This window comes from Calonectris borealis, chromosome 15 (genome assembly GCF_964195595.1).
Source record: "Calonectris borealis chromosome 15, bCalBor7.hap1.2, whole genome shotgun sequence".
Lineage (NCBI taxonomy): Eukaryota > Metazoa > Chordata > Aves > Procellariiformes > Procellariidae > Calonectris > Calonectris borealis.
The window spans coordinates 15,779,513-15,795,221 of NC_134326.1; positions in this window are offsets into that span (position 1 = coordinate 15,779,513).

The following is a 15,709-nucleotide window of genomic DNA, read 5'->3' on the forward strand; positions in this document are numbered from 1 at the left end:
GGCCAGATCCTGCTTCCCACAGCCAGGGAGGAGGCAGAGCAGGATGCTTTGCAACGGACAGACAAGCAGGACCAAGGATGAGAGCAGGGCAGCACCCCCAGCTAGAGACACAGCCCCCCTGGTACCTGAGTAAGAGCTGAGCGGATCCCGTGGCCACAACCAGCGTCAGCCGCAGTCCAGAGCCCCAGGCAAGTCCAAATCAAGCCAGAAGGTCAAGGCTAAGCACAACAGCCCCAGAGACTGAGCCTAAATGCAGATCAGGACCAGGGGGCACAGGGTGCATGGGTGGGGGCCCAGGTGGAGCTGCTCAGGGCACCTTCTGAAGTCTGGCAAACCTTTATAAACCCAGACTAACGATCCCCAGTGAATTTAGGTGAGTCAAATTAGGTCCAAAAGAAATAAGTAAAGATTTACAGCAAAGATGCAAAGTGAAAAACTACTAACAAATATATTCTGTTCTCCAATAAGAAGATGGAGCTTGCAAATAAATCTACTGCCTTTAGCAGCAAACCTCGATGAAAGCTGGAGATAAAGAATTGACTCTACAAACAGTGATGCCTTTTACTAGCCTGACTATTTTGTCCACTGCATGCATGACAGCAAGGTGAGGACAGAAATAAAGCAGCCAAGGCCATTAAAAGCAAGATGGGACCTGAAACAATTGAACAGGACTGAAGAGAGTATGATCCTTTCCTCGACATGATGCAATCAGCAGCCTCCAGCAGCCTGCAAGGCAGACTCAGGTCTAGAAGGGAAACAGCGTGAAGTGAAGGGGGGGGGAATAAAAATAAAGCTATCTTTCATAGATCACATGGTCCCACCAGGAAAGACGGAAACCTCTGACTTGTCTGGCTCTCTGTCTCTCCCTCCCTATGGGTCTTCTGCAGAAAGCATAGCCTGTGTGCCCAGGAGGTGATGAAATCCCTAATGCTGTATGGCACATGGGGAATTTGGGGGATTGCAAAACAGGATGTTTCTTGGAGGAAATACAGTCTCAGCAAGCAAAAGGTTCAAGTACGGTACATCTCACAATGATGTAAGAGCTTGATTATGCATCTCGCTTAAAGCCGAGCTTAGGGTTTTAGTTCTAGTAGAACTAATAGGCAACACCTGCTGCGATGAAAACAATTTCCGTCCCTGAACTCTAGCAGAAGTGTTTATCTTTTCAGTTAGAAAATGTGTCTCTAATGTCTGAACAAGACTCCAGGGACAGGAACATATGCCCAGAACTGACGTTTCTGCACATTAGATCGCTTATAAAAATGAGAATTAGAAAAACCTGGTATCATCAGACATCTCATCCAATAAAGTCATTAAATGGAAAGTACAGAAAGGTTCCTCTCCCTGCCACTGTAGTCCTAGTTGCTCTTTGTAGAGCAGAAACAGAGGCTACTGAAAAAGCTTGCTGGGGTAAATCCTGAGTTCAAAATTCAGGGCTTTTCCAGACCTGTCCCTGGCAAAACTACCATTGGCTTCAATGGAAACTTTACCCAAATACAGGCCTCAGGACTTGGGCCTCTTGGTTTTAGTTACTAATTTTATTATTAAAGGTTAAACAGAGCTGTTGACAGTACAAACTATTTTCTTACGTAAGCAGTGAGAGTGTCAGATACACAAGATAAAACAATACTGCCAAGTCAAGGCAACGTAGGTTATGGGTGAACGTCCTTTCACAGAACATACTGCACCAAATCCCGGGTTTCGCCCTCTTCCTCAAGCAAAACTCCCATTTAAATCAACTGGAGCTCAGCGTGATCAAGAGACAGGGCCAAGCCTAAGAAGGGACCTCGGGGTGCAGCCAGGGCTGCTACAAGGGCTTTAAGAGACTGTGGCTGTTGAAAACAAAAAAGCTCTACCTTTACAGAACAAAATGAGTGAGCAGTGAAAGTACATCACAAACCACATGCTTTGCTTTGCACTGAGAAAGGAAAAGGCACAGGTCCCAGGCTCGATCAACAAAGCTGAAGGGTGAAGCATTGCTTCATTTTGAACTTTCGGGGACTGTTTGTCCTAATAACATCCTAGAATGATAAGACCGACCTGCCCTGACAGATGTAACTGCTGTACAGATTCATTATTTAATACCCATTAAATACTACAACTGCCAATTAAGTGCTCCAGCCATTCAGTGACACACACACCACCCTTAATAATAAACCCCTGGATGATACAAATGTCAGGGAGGGCACGCAGGGCTTTCCTCCCATACTTTCTGCTATGATATTCTTTATCTAAAGCTTGGACAGAAACCAGAGACTTGTTTTTGATTCTTGACCAAAAATAATAACAGCAAATGATGTGATGCTTAAAAATAATAACCATCCAGTCGAAGGCAAACGGTTCTCAGTTCAGTCTAACACACTTCATTGGTTTGGTGATTAAGTGGCAACCCAAAAGTTAACTTCCTGGAAAATCTACTGTTGTTATAATGAAATCGCACTGTCAGAGCTATACGATAGTTCTGCCTTTAATAACAATGCAACAGACATTGAGGGAAATTCCTGTGGTCGTCTGTCCTATTCAGAAACAGTTATCATCCAATAGATCATCAGCTGTACAATAGTCAATGGTGTCGCAAAGTTTTTGACACAGTTAACACATTAACACATTAGACAAATGTAGGATTTGAGCCAATTCTCACCAAAGCCAATGGAAAAACTCCAACAGAGTTGTACTGGGCGCAGGGATGGTGTCACACGTATTGTCAATCACGTAGGAAGCAAGACAATCACAGCAGCTCTCTTCTGACATCAGCGTCTGCCTCTACTTGAGGCTTTGGCAGAGCCTCATGAAAGACTGGCTCTTTTTCTCCCGTTTCTTTTAAACACCCTGAGAATCACTGGGGTTTGTTTTTTGGCATAGGGTACTCAAAAGGACATTGTCAAGGTTCACAGAACTGAAATCTAAATCATTCTTGTCTTTTCTTCTTAAATTTCATATACTTTTTAAAGTGTGATTTGATTTTTACCCTTTCACTTTACCCAATGCTTTTTAAAATAAAGAAGCAACAAACCCTTGCCTTACAATCAACCCCACTACCATAAATCACAGACCAGGTCCGATCGTGTACTATTGAAGCGTGGTCATATCAGCAAACATGCCAGTATATCTAACCACAGAATATTTTCTGAGCAAATGTTTAGTAAAACTCACATCATTTGCTGAGTAAGAGTTCACTGGGATTGATCCGCTCAGGAAAAGAACACCACAGATGAAAACATACTGTTCCTTTACAGTCACAATACTAACACAGCAATAAACACTACCTGAACTGACAAGTCAAGCTTAAAACAAAAAAATCCTTGTGCAAATGGTGCTCAGAAATACCAGAACTCCCAGGTTAAACTAAAAAGCTAAAAAATAATGAAAGAGAGAGAAAGAGTGTATATTAATCATTATGGCACTGATTTCTGCTGGGTTGAAGATCCAAACGAATGAGTGGACGAGAGAACCTGATCCTGGAAATGTGCTCACAAAGACGTAAGTAGGAGCCTAAATCCAAGATAATTGTCCCTTTTTGTAAAATCAGGGCTTCAATAGCAGAAGGAAACCTGTACATTTTCCTATTAATATGGAAAAATATTAGCCCAAGGCTGAAGAGGCAGAGACAGAACAGATAATAGGTGTCAAGGAGGTCTGAATGAAGCCTCTCTCCCCCTTCCTCGCCTTTCTTCCCCATCCCTACCTCCACCCAAATTTGCTGCTATCCATGATTTTTTATGTTAGCACATCTGCACCCGCCCCTGCTGCAGGGACAAGGCTGCTACGTGGGCACCCCAGCGGGGAGTTTCTTGCTCTCCATCCCCCCCGCCTGAGAGCTTGGCAGCGGCAGGAGCTGTGCCGGTGGAGCAGCAGGTCGGCAGCTGAGGTTTGTCTTTCCCGTTGCCGCGCTGCTCTCGCAGATGCTGCACCAGAGTCAGCCCCGCTCCCAGGGAGGCTGTGGCACGTCCTCTTCTGCACTGGCCGGACTTCAGGGGACCATCCTAGCAGCGGGTGTAGTAAGCAGGAACATGCCTCCTCTCTCCAGTACATTTTCCTCAGCAGACGCTTGCTGTGTTGCATCTGTTTCTGACAGACATCTTAGCTTTTGGCCTAATGCAGTACTTCAACAGTACTTGATTAAGTTGCGCTGAGAATACAGGCTGTGCAAGCGCTAACTAAAGGAGGTTTCTAGTCTCCTGTCTCAAAGCCTTCAAAGGAAAATGGTTGAAAAAGATGATAAGCAGGTAAATGGCTACTTAGTTGGTGGTGGTCCATCAGGATCAGCTGCATAACAGCAGCAGCCGTTATCAAACTTTGCCCAACATAATACCCTTATCCCCAAAATTTAAATCGCTACAAAAATCATCTCTTTTAATAAAGTGGAAATGTGTTGTGAGGGACTTCTTTTTATTTCATTGCAAAGAACACAATCAACATTATTTTTTTAGCCGAAATTCATAGAAGACTGCCTGGTTTACATGAGGAAATGGGGAATGAACCTTCACTGCAGTGTGTCTGCGGAGGGAAAGGAATTACTTCTCAGAAAGGGCCAAGTTCAGGATTTCAGCCTCCACTCTAAGCAGGGGCTAAGAGTAAAGTCCTGCCTGCTGGAATTGTGAAATCTCTGTAAGCAAGTTTAGAAGCAAGTATTAGCACAGCTGGCAAAGGCTTTCAGCTAGGAAAAAGCTACTCTACTGGTGAAGACGTGCAGGACAGTGCAGAGAAACTGGAGTCTGCAAAAGCACATCAGATGGGGGGCTGTGGGGACTGGAGGGCTGTTAAGAAGCCGCTGCAGTATTCATGAAGGATTTTAGGTCCTTATACCAAAGAGCTTTACCCATAGCTATTGGCAAAATATTTTTTTCTCTGTTCCCTGCATGGACTCCAGTTTTGCAGACAGCTACAATGAAAACCTTTTGAAATGCCAGTCGGAGGGAGGAGATGGACCTGACACATAACATGCCATGAGGAGACTGGTTTGGTAGGTCCTGATGGAGCCCTTCAGCCCAGTGATGGATTTGGGAAGCAGCTTGTACTGAGCTGAACGCAAAACTCGTAATGAGAAAAGATGCCTGTTCTTACAGGCTCCATTAAAAAAGCTTTCGTGAAAAGTCAGGTCATAAGCAACTGAAGGAAGGAACTTCAAAATCTACACTGGTGAAGAAAAAGAAGGTACGGAATGAACCTAAATTAGACAGACTCCCCCAGGGAAGCAGAAGTAGGGGTCTTGTTAAAGCACCAGCTGTTAATTCCCATCTGTATGTAATTTCCATTCCTATCGTCAGTGTAGAATAAAGCCCTTAGTGAACTGGCTAAAAACTGGAGGAGGCCCAAGTGCAAGCTTGTGGTAGGTGTCCCACAGCTCGGAGGAGACCATGTCTGTTTCCCACGTGAGTTTGAGGGCAGATGACATTTCTAGGCAGTATAGAGGCAAAGGTCGGCAGTGACAGGATTGCCCAAGTGTAGGGAAACCACATCGGAGAAAACTAGAAGTTGCTGAAGCAGCAGAGTCACCGTCAGCCACTCTTCCCAAGTCCCACGCAAAACGCTGGCCACTCAGCTGCCACTGAAGGTACGACACTGACAGCTTGAAAGCCACACCGCTGATCAGAAATAACTCTGACCCACGGAAAACGCGCACGGCTGAAGTACGTGGGAACTGCAAGAAGTAAATAAACTATAATTATCAGCTACCTCAGGAGAAATCCAGCTCTTGGTGAAGTTCATGTCTATATAAGGGGTGGGCTTTTAATAAAATGATCACCGTCTCTAGTGGTATTCAGTTTTGAGTGACGTCCACTTCAGCTACCGTTGTTTCACCACTGTGAACTGCAGCTGAATTAACTGAGTAAGGTGCTGGTTTGGAGTGAGTTCATCATTTTCCCCTGGACATTTTTCAGACATCTCCAGTGGATGGGATTAAGAACAAATGCTGATTCTGGGGGCAACTCACGGTTTCCCCACCGTTCCTCCAGGGTGACAGAGATGAACTGCTCCCCGTGTGGACTCTGAGTAAAATTGTGGCAAAACTCGTTCATGACGCAAAGGATTCTCCATGTGCTGATGCCGTTTCAACTGGCTGGTGGGAATCAGCTGTTCATTGCTGGACCAGTTCGTGCTGGACCAAAGACCATATTCTGCAGGAGAATGACATGACCAACTAGCAGGTGCGGCTGGTGGAAAGTCACGTCACAGGGACAGAGTGCAGTGTACCTGGTGTCACAAGAGAAGAGGTTGGCTCTGAAATAGCTTGGTGAGTTAAAGGCTGGCAGATGTGACAGCAGAAGGAAGAGAAAGGATGTAACGAGAAGAGCAGCTCTCAGGAAACGCTAGTCCCTTCTGCAGAAACGAAGAAGTTAGGACCTAGCCCTCATCCAACATTAGACTGCACTTAAACCAGACAGAGCTCTCCAGAAGCTCTGTCATCATCGCAGCGGTCAGATGGCAATGAAAGAGAAACAAAATCACATCCTGGAGCACAGCCAGAGGCAACTACCTAAATTGCCCTCAGCAGACCCAATTGCAGCAGTAAGAAATGCCAAGAGATACTTAGACATATGAATTGACTATTGAAACCTTCATTTACAAACAAATCTACTGCTATCCCCCTGTAGCTGACATCCAGGATAAAACAGCAAGAGTGAAATATGTTCGTAGGTTAGAGATGGTGCCTGTAACACCATCAGACTAAAGCAGTATCCAAGTATCAAGGCAAAATGAGTGATGCCCTGGTCTACTCAATGTCATTGAAACCCATAAATGTTCAAGAGAGACGTCAGAGAATGATACATGATCTAACCCAAGATTTGAGAAGTGAAAACATCTTCACTTAGATTATGTCACCTGTGTCCTTAAAACACAGAGGGAACTTTTGGTAGGAGAGTAACAGACTCCAAATCATTTTAATGAGATAAAGTTTTAATTTTCAGAGACCAGACACCAATTTGAGAGAAATCATATCCTCCTGGTGGGATGTTTAATCATCTGATTATTTCAGGAGACACGCTTTGGCACACTAAGGTGATGGAGCTGTTTGTAGGTTCCAGGAAATCGTACGGGTTTGCTCAAAGCTTCACAGAAAAGGCACAGAACTATTATGCCAGCTAAATAATTGAGATTTTTGACTGGAAAAAGGAATACTCAATGTATTTTAGAGAGTTAAAATTGCTAAAAATCAATCCCTTCTCATTTATCTGAATTCAAAGGACTTCAAAACCAAGCTGACCTCAAATCACCAATACATCTCACCTCCCCCAAAATACCTTCAAGATGCTGTCAGTCTGCGTTTGAACCAGTTGAGATGATTGATAGGCAGCGATTGTGTCACCTGAGGAATCTATAAAGGTTTTGAGAGCAAAATCAGTATTCCACGACTAAACTGGAGCCTATGGTCAGCAAAGATGTTATATGTGAAGACCAGGAGTAAGCTTGGAGTTCCCTGGGATGTGCTCTATTCCCTCTACTCCCTTTTTTTTTCAGGGTGCTAAACTCAGCTGCGTTGAGCCACCCGAGCCTGGCTCTCTTTTGGCAGGTCTGTTGATGCACAAAACACGACTCAGGCTCCCTGACTTGTTCTTGCGTAACGCTGTCACAAGACCAGTTTGAATCTATTCTCACTGCTCTTTAGCCAGCTGAGGACATCTGCACTGAATCCTGCTTTCCAGGCAGGAATGTATACACACATGGTATATACAGACACGTATACCCGTATATCTCCAAGGGTGCCCTGGATTGTACTGTGTAAGGAGGGCTCTGCTGGGGGTACGCTGGGGTTTCTGTACCTTACAAATCTTACCCAGCAATGAAGGAACTGAACAGCCTATTTTTTGCAAATGCCAAAACAAAGATTTGGGCCTGCTTAGTACATCGAGACTGCCACACGCGTTCATTGAAAGAAAGGCAAATACTGAGGGAACTCCGTGACCCTCCCAGACAGATGCAGAAAAGAATTTGGAAATACCCCAGTGTGTTCCAACAGCCTATAATGGGAGACTGGCTGTGGAAGAAGAATTGCTGGTATGATCTCAGGACTCAACCCACTGTAGTCAGACAGTCTGCCCACAATGATGGGCCCAGCCAAGACAATACAAACTCTATACTCACTGATAATCTAGACCCAAATACAAACAACATCCCCATGCCTGACTATGCTACTCAAGTGGGCAGATGAACAAGAAAACGTAACGTAGATAGCAGGCTACCTGGTCTCCTAGTTTCAACACCAGTGAAATTTCTTTGCTGCTTTCCAAAACTCCTAATGGGGCCAGTTGAAATGATGGATGTAAACGGCTCCTCCAGCCACAGGCAGTGCTGGATATTCCTACGAGTACTAAGCTCCTGTGTGTATTACACGGCTGCCTCTATTCAGGAGACTAAAAAGAAGTTCAGTCCTGCTTGTATATGCTGGAATCATTACATACAGTGTTCCCATAAATCATATAAATGAGTATCACTATGTCACTAGTTAGGACGGTTGCTGTTATTATTGAAAAACCTTCTGGCAATCCAATCCTAGTGACATCCAAGCCGAGGTTGGCTTCAGTGCAATTTATACCAGTCTCAAGGCTGTGCCTTGCAAACAGTTTCCCAAAAAGACTCTGGCAGCTAGACAGTGTTAAGGCTGCTGTGCTCCTCTCCATCATATTCCCCAACCCAAGGGTGAGACAGGTTGACACGGAGCCGTGTCACCAGCCACGCACCACCAGGACGTGCGTCCTCCTCCAGGCTGCTAGTGCTCTGCACCCCTGGAACGGGGTCTGCTCCACGGCCGCCACACATCCGAGCCCGAGACAGCCTGTTTTCCACTTGGGATGAAACCCCCAAGTGTTTCACAGGAGACTGGGGAGAACCAACCCCAGCCTTCCTGCTGGGGACATTATACACCCAGATGAATCTCAGCAAATGCTTTCAAGGCGCCCAGCAAAGCGGCTGGTGAAAGAAGACACAAAAGCACAGGCAGCATTTACCTCGGCCAATGTGCCATCAATTATCAGAATAGAAACTTGACTAAACATGGAGATTTGAAAAGGCAGAGAGAAGAGGAGTCCCAGGAGGCAGCAGAAGACCATGGATACCCTGTCTGTGGTCTCGTTCTGCACATTCCACCCTCCAGTCAGCTCTGTCTGAACTGCTTACGCAGAGTCCAATTTATTCCTGTGGATTTTCAAGAACTATGAATCCTAAAACAAGATGTACTGAAAGTTCAGTACATGGTATTAAAGCTAGTATCCGTCATGTCAATTCTGTCTCTCCAATGTATTCATTCTGCTTGTTATTATCATCTGACTGTAATCTACTCATAAACAATACCCTTATGATTTTTTCCATGCCTATTTATTTCCTCAGTCATTGACTTGGTTTCCTGAGGCTATTAAAAAAAATATATAAATATTTATATAAACACATCTCTATTTTGAAATGGTCCCTAACTACTTATAAATGCAATATGACATCAACCAAAAATCAAAGCATATTTTGCACATGGGACCCACTACTGGCTATGAAAACGGGTGTAGCTGAAATAGCCCCAGGAAAGGACCCACCCAACTCATATACAGAATCCAGTTAAATAAATATAGAGTCCAGTTTTGGTCCATAGACGGGCAAAACGCTTAAGCAGGTGGGACAAGAGCCACCTGAACGACAGCACGGGGGGCCATCCGTGCACCAGCCAGATGTGCAGATACAGTTGTACGGTACTGCAGCACCACTGCTTATTTATAGCTGGACGGCTGAAAGAGTGGAAGAATTGAATTCCATTCACGGACACGTTTCCAGAATAAAATCTGATTACACTAGAATAGAGAAGACAGCAAGTATTATCTCTGAGGGTTTTTCTCACAGAAAATAGCATCCAGCAATTCTTCCATTTTGGGTTATAGATTTAAAGTAATTTAGAATAAGGAGAAAAAAACCTTCTGAAATAATCCCTTTGCAGACATGAGAAACTACCATGTACGGTCCCATGCTGATGAGCCCAGCTATAATCCAATCTTTGCTTTCTGCTGACTAGCTGAGCTCTCGTGGTTTATTATGTCAGTGGAACCCCTCAAAAGAATTATAGCCTTTTATTCAGCTCCGAACCATGTATTATTATGAATACTAAACTGGTTCAAATAGTCTATTGGTCCTGCTATAACATTAGACAAAGTCTTAAGTAATTACCTATCTCTTCAAAGAATGTGTTTTCATTGGCATCAGATCCCACTGAAAGCAGGCGTGCATGCTTGTGGACACACTGTGCACAATGTCCCCGGAGCAAGCACATGGCAATGCATAAACAACAGGACAGTGCTCCTGCCACCAGAGCACTGCAAAATAAAAGGCTTCCACAGCAAGCAAAAATCTAATCTGAATAAATCATAATAAAAACACATTAAATGATGCTCAGAATAAATACAGATACGGATGATGCAGGCAACATGCACGTCACAGTGGCAAACTGCAAGTTACTTTGTGATAAATAATAATTAAAGATATTAATAAAGCTACTTCGAAAATAGATGTTAGCATCAGCCCTGCAAAAAGATGGGCTCAGACAGGTTCCTGCATTTAAGTGATCCCAGTGGAATCAGCAGACCCCATGACAACAGCAGGACTTTAATTTGTATTTTAAAAGTTGCCTGTTCCAGTATTGGTAACTGCTCATCTAACACCCATAAAGCAGCAGGACCGTGGCTCTATGACTCTGTTCACTACATTGAGCCCTGTTTTTTCTACACACTGTCTGCAAGTCCTGCTCATAACTGATAAGATTTGGGGAATCTTTTTAGTCTCAGCTGCCTGGGCTTGACAATTAACTATTCACTGAAAAGCTTTTTTTTTTTTTTAATGTGAGTTTCAATTCACGGTAGTCGTTATTTCACAGGGAGAATACAAACCCATAAATTGTGTCATGTGGGTCACAAATGGACCAGCACATGCAAGTATCTCTAAGCCAACACGGTTTACAGGCTGTGCGGTGTGTCAGAGCATCTGCCTAGATCCCATATAAGTGAAATGAGTGGTCCCACCAAGAAATTGTAGTTAGGGCATGGGAACAGATAGAGCTATGGGTTAGTTCTTGTCTGATCTACACTGAGAAGTCCCAAAGCAGTGGGAAGACCATCTACACGTACACAGTGAACTGTGGTTATGAAAAGCCAATGAGAGCCCAAGATGGGACTGTAGAGGTGCTTTTTCTGCCTCGTTGCTCTTACCCGCTCTGCAGGATTGCATTGAATTTGTTGGGTCCAACATGAAAACAAAAACTGACCCTTAATTTCAGCATCAGCTGTTGGCTGAAGTGAATCAATGGAGAAAAAGCATAGGGGAGGCAGGCAAAACATCCATTCAATTTGTGTTTGCTGGCATCTGCACGGCCATTCACAGGAGAGGCAGATTCACTTTCAATCTGAGGTCAATCCAACTGAGAGCCAGGACTGGCGGGTAGGGAAATTTAAGAGCATTATATTGTTTGGACTCTGATTCTGGAATCATTGTACTCTGCAGAGAGTCGTACTTTGTGGGCGGTGACTACGGTGCTATAATTACCACTATAATTATACTGGCACGTTTCCTTCTTGGCGAGCCCCATGGAATTACAGTCCCGTTACCTGACCTGGGTTTCTGATAGTCCTAGCACGATGGGTGATAGCATTTTTTTTTTGCCTGGCCACAAGCTCGTAGGGTTAGTATGAATTGCAAGGCCAGGAATGCTAAGACAGTTTCTTCCAGAGCAAAAAAAATGTTGTTAATGTCCACTTTGACTGCAACTATCACTTGTGGCTCCTTCAGGAGGTGAGGTGGAGGAGGAACCAAGGAACCAGAACATCCAAAGAAACTGGCACTGCAAAGGAGAAGGACACCCTGGGACTAGCAAATCTCACCCATCTTTAACTTCTGCCTCATGTAACTGCATCATAAACACCCATAAGCTGGGTGTGTCCGATAAATATGCCAGCCGTGACACTTAAACTTCATTAAATTATTTGCATTGGGCTTTGGCATTAATATCGTAGTAGTAGTTCTCACCTCTCCTACAGCTATGGCTTCAGGATTTGGCAGGTTCAAAAACGCAAAAACATCTTGTGTTGCAGATGGAACCTAGTTCATCTCCGGGTTTTGATCTTGCCCATAATGAAGCATGTGTTAACCTTGAATTGTAAAACCAAGAGGACATCATATATACCAGGTGGTCTTCTGACAGGAGGACCCAGATAACACTTTTTTGCTTTATATGAAAGCATGTTTTTCCCCAAATCAAGGAGGATTTCTGCAGAAGAGCTGTGATGAGTTTCCATGCTCCTCTGAGCAGGATCCGACACTGCAGCCCTCGGTCGGGAGACGGAGCTCGCTGTGTCCCAGCAGGCCGTTGTCTGGATGAAACCAGAGACTCCACTGCAAATCTTTTGCAGATTCTTTTCTTTATAACACACAGGGGGATTCGGTTTTGGTGACTTTGCTGAACAATTCTCTGAATCAAAGCTTCTTCGCGAAACTCTTTTCTCTAGTTTCTGATGTATTTTTCTCCCTGCTGATTTGGAGTCCGACCTGGGAGTATGAGAGTTACAGGATGTTCAGCACTTCTCTGCGTCAAGCCACAGCTGACTGAGGTAGCCACTTCACTCAAGGAAATTATTTGAGGTTTTCTGAGAGCCTCTTGACAGTAGGTGAAGATTGTTTCAGCTTGTGGGAGTGCCAGCTAGAACCCTTTATAACCTGAATGACATGTAATGTCATAAAAACTCCTGCTAAAACTCACTCTGTCCTCTCAAGACAGCAATTTTGACGTCAATGTCTGTCTTTTCAACCATCGTATAGCAGCTCATCGGGATAAGAACCGGCAAGTTGAAGATTGCCTACAAGTATCTCCTAACAAGAGTCCCTTCCATGTATTATTTTAGTTAAGAATGTAACTCAGCATGTCTTGCAGATCTCTTCCCCATTCTCTCAGGGGAAAAAAAAAATGTACTACTGTGAGAAAAAGGGAGAAATACACGCTTTTGGCCAATGCTCTTATCTGGTGACTAAGCAGACTGCGGTCTGATATGTCTCAATCTGAACAGCCACATTTTGACGACCCTTTCGCACATAATTACCAACAGAGCTTCCATTTTTCTTTAGCTAGTGCAGTAGTCACAGAAATCATGACTGTTCGGCGTTATCTGCCTTATATTAGTTGTAATCACATCACATTTTTGTTTATATCCACAAGTAATAAAAACCATGCATATCTTTAGTTTGACTTAAAGAATAAAGTAAATACATAATTCTGGCAAATTGTTTGGAATTATAGTTTAACGGCATCTGGTTCAGATATTCTGTAGTAAATTGTTGGCACCGACATTGCCACTTTTTTTTATTTGAACCAAAATGTTCTCAGAAACATGTGTTTTTCGTCCAACTTCCATGTAATCCATTTTATGAAGGCCGCAAAGCTTACGAAGTTTGAAACTTAAACTACCTGGGCAGAAGGGATTGTTTCTGGACACTCATTACACAGCTGATTAACTGAGGAATAAACAATTCTGGCATGCAACCTAGCGTGTCTGTTGTTTTGGCTTTTTGTCTCAAGGAGTTGTCTTTCTCGAAATACCTCCCCAGGTACAATGTGTACATTCCACCCTGTTTTGCTCACAAATTACATACCTCTCTTTTATGTCAAGTCCAATATAGCTGCACCAGGTTTTCTTATTCCACATAAAAAGTAACCAATTACTTGAGTAAATACCTGTTTTAAAAATATCACAGAGTGGTTTCCTGCTGCTCTAAATACTAAAACGTTTGGTAGGATTTCTGACCCTTATAAATCTTTCAAATAGTTCATATTTTATCAAAGAAGCCAGACCATCTTTAAACCTGGTGCATAACTCATTGAGACCATTTCTCAAATACTTGATTTGTACACAAGCAGTCAGGAAAAAAAAGGCTGTATAATTTTTAATATAATTAGCTCTGACTTTTCTAGCATTTCATTCTCTGTGGCTTTATTGTCAACTTCTGCTCGTTCATCATAAAAACTACAGTTAACACAGATTCAAAAATACTAAATTGATGATAAATGGGGGTAAAGCGGCTTAAAATACAACCCTTTGAAGCTTCCCAGCAGACCTACATTTACTGAGCCGAACAGGTTCTCCAGTGTCAAATCCCATTCAGTCACTGTCAGCAGCTTTACTCGCACCATCCAAGAACCAACTTGTGGGAATTAAATCAACACGTTCCCAGAGCAGGTCCAGCACCAGGAGGAACCAAGTCCAAGAAGCAGCTTCCCTCCGCTCTCCCCGACCACTTTCCCAGCAGTGCTTTGCAGCTCTGGGCTGGCTTCGTAATGATGTGTCATTTGCAAGTCAGCACCTTGCACTAAGCCCCGAGGTGGGGAAATTACCCAGGAGAAGAGGCAACAATAAATTCCCCTGTCTTGCTTATTTTCTCAAGTCTGATGAAATCCCATTGAGCTGCTGGGACTGCACAGCGCAGCTTACTCTAACTCTACTGTGAAATACGTTTAGTCACAGATAAAAAACCCAGAATCCAGACCTCGGCACACCTTCCCCACAGCATCCTCTCCCCTTTTGAAGTCATCGGCCGCTCCGTCCTTCATAACTGGGTGTACTCGTTCTCCCGCTGTGCACCGGGGCCTCTTGCACAGCATTCCTCAGCCTTCACCTGCCTGAAACAGCCGTGCAGGGACACGGTCCTGCTCGTAATCACGGAAGTAGCTCTTCTCCCTAAAAACCCCAAAAATTAAACGCTTCCTATTTAAAGGTAGTTGCAAAACGCTCGTGCTACTGCTTGATCGTATGAGGTTTTAATCAAATTATGAAACAATTAAAAAGTAAAACCTACGTATGTTAGCTAAAGGGAACTCAAAAGTGTATTCCTAAAAGCCAACAGTTGTTCAAAACTGGTGGAAGTAGTTGTGATCCTCTCCGAAGTGTTACTCCTCAAACACGTCATCAAACGCCTCGCAACCGGACACCATCCTGCAATCAGGCGCCTGCGTCCACGCAAGCTCCCTGCTGCCGGAGCAAAGCTGCAGGCTCAGAGCCTGGGGATTCAGGCATCCCAAGTCTCCTGGAAACCAGCCTCTAGAACACTAGAATTGATAACTATTCTATAAAATCACCTGGCACACAAACTGGCAGCCGATTGTGCTGCCAGGGAGGGAGTGAGTTACACCGTGCTCCAAAAGATGCCAAATTTGCTAGAGCATGACTTGCGTCTCACGCACATTTCTCCTGACAGCGCTCACCTTTAAAATGCAGGCGCAGCTTCTTGCCTTGCTAAGGAAGGGCTGAGTGGGACCAAATCCTCTAATCCCAGGAGCACCCTGATGAGTGACCTCGAGAGAGAAAAGCAGGGAAAAATCCCACAGCTCTGAGCACCACCCGCCGCCCAGCAATGCCTGCTGAGCAGGAAGAGATGGGAAATGCTCAACGTGCTGAGAGCCGGCAGATTTTTTCACCAAATAGTGACACGAGGGGGTGCTATTTTAGGCACGGTTTTGGTAAGGAAAAGATGTGAAAATAACCTTGGATGGAGCAATTAATACAACATGGGCTGAAGGGGAGGACGAGCTGCACTAAGGCAGCCAGGGCTGCCGTGGTTCGAAGGACACACTCTGAGAAATGATGAGACCTGACTAGAGAAGTCAGCCAGAGGGAGGAACCCGGGGTCTGGCACATGGAGGATGCACAGAATTCCTTTAAGTCAAAAGGGCAAAACCCATCCAAAAATTGTAACT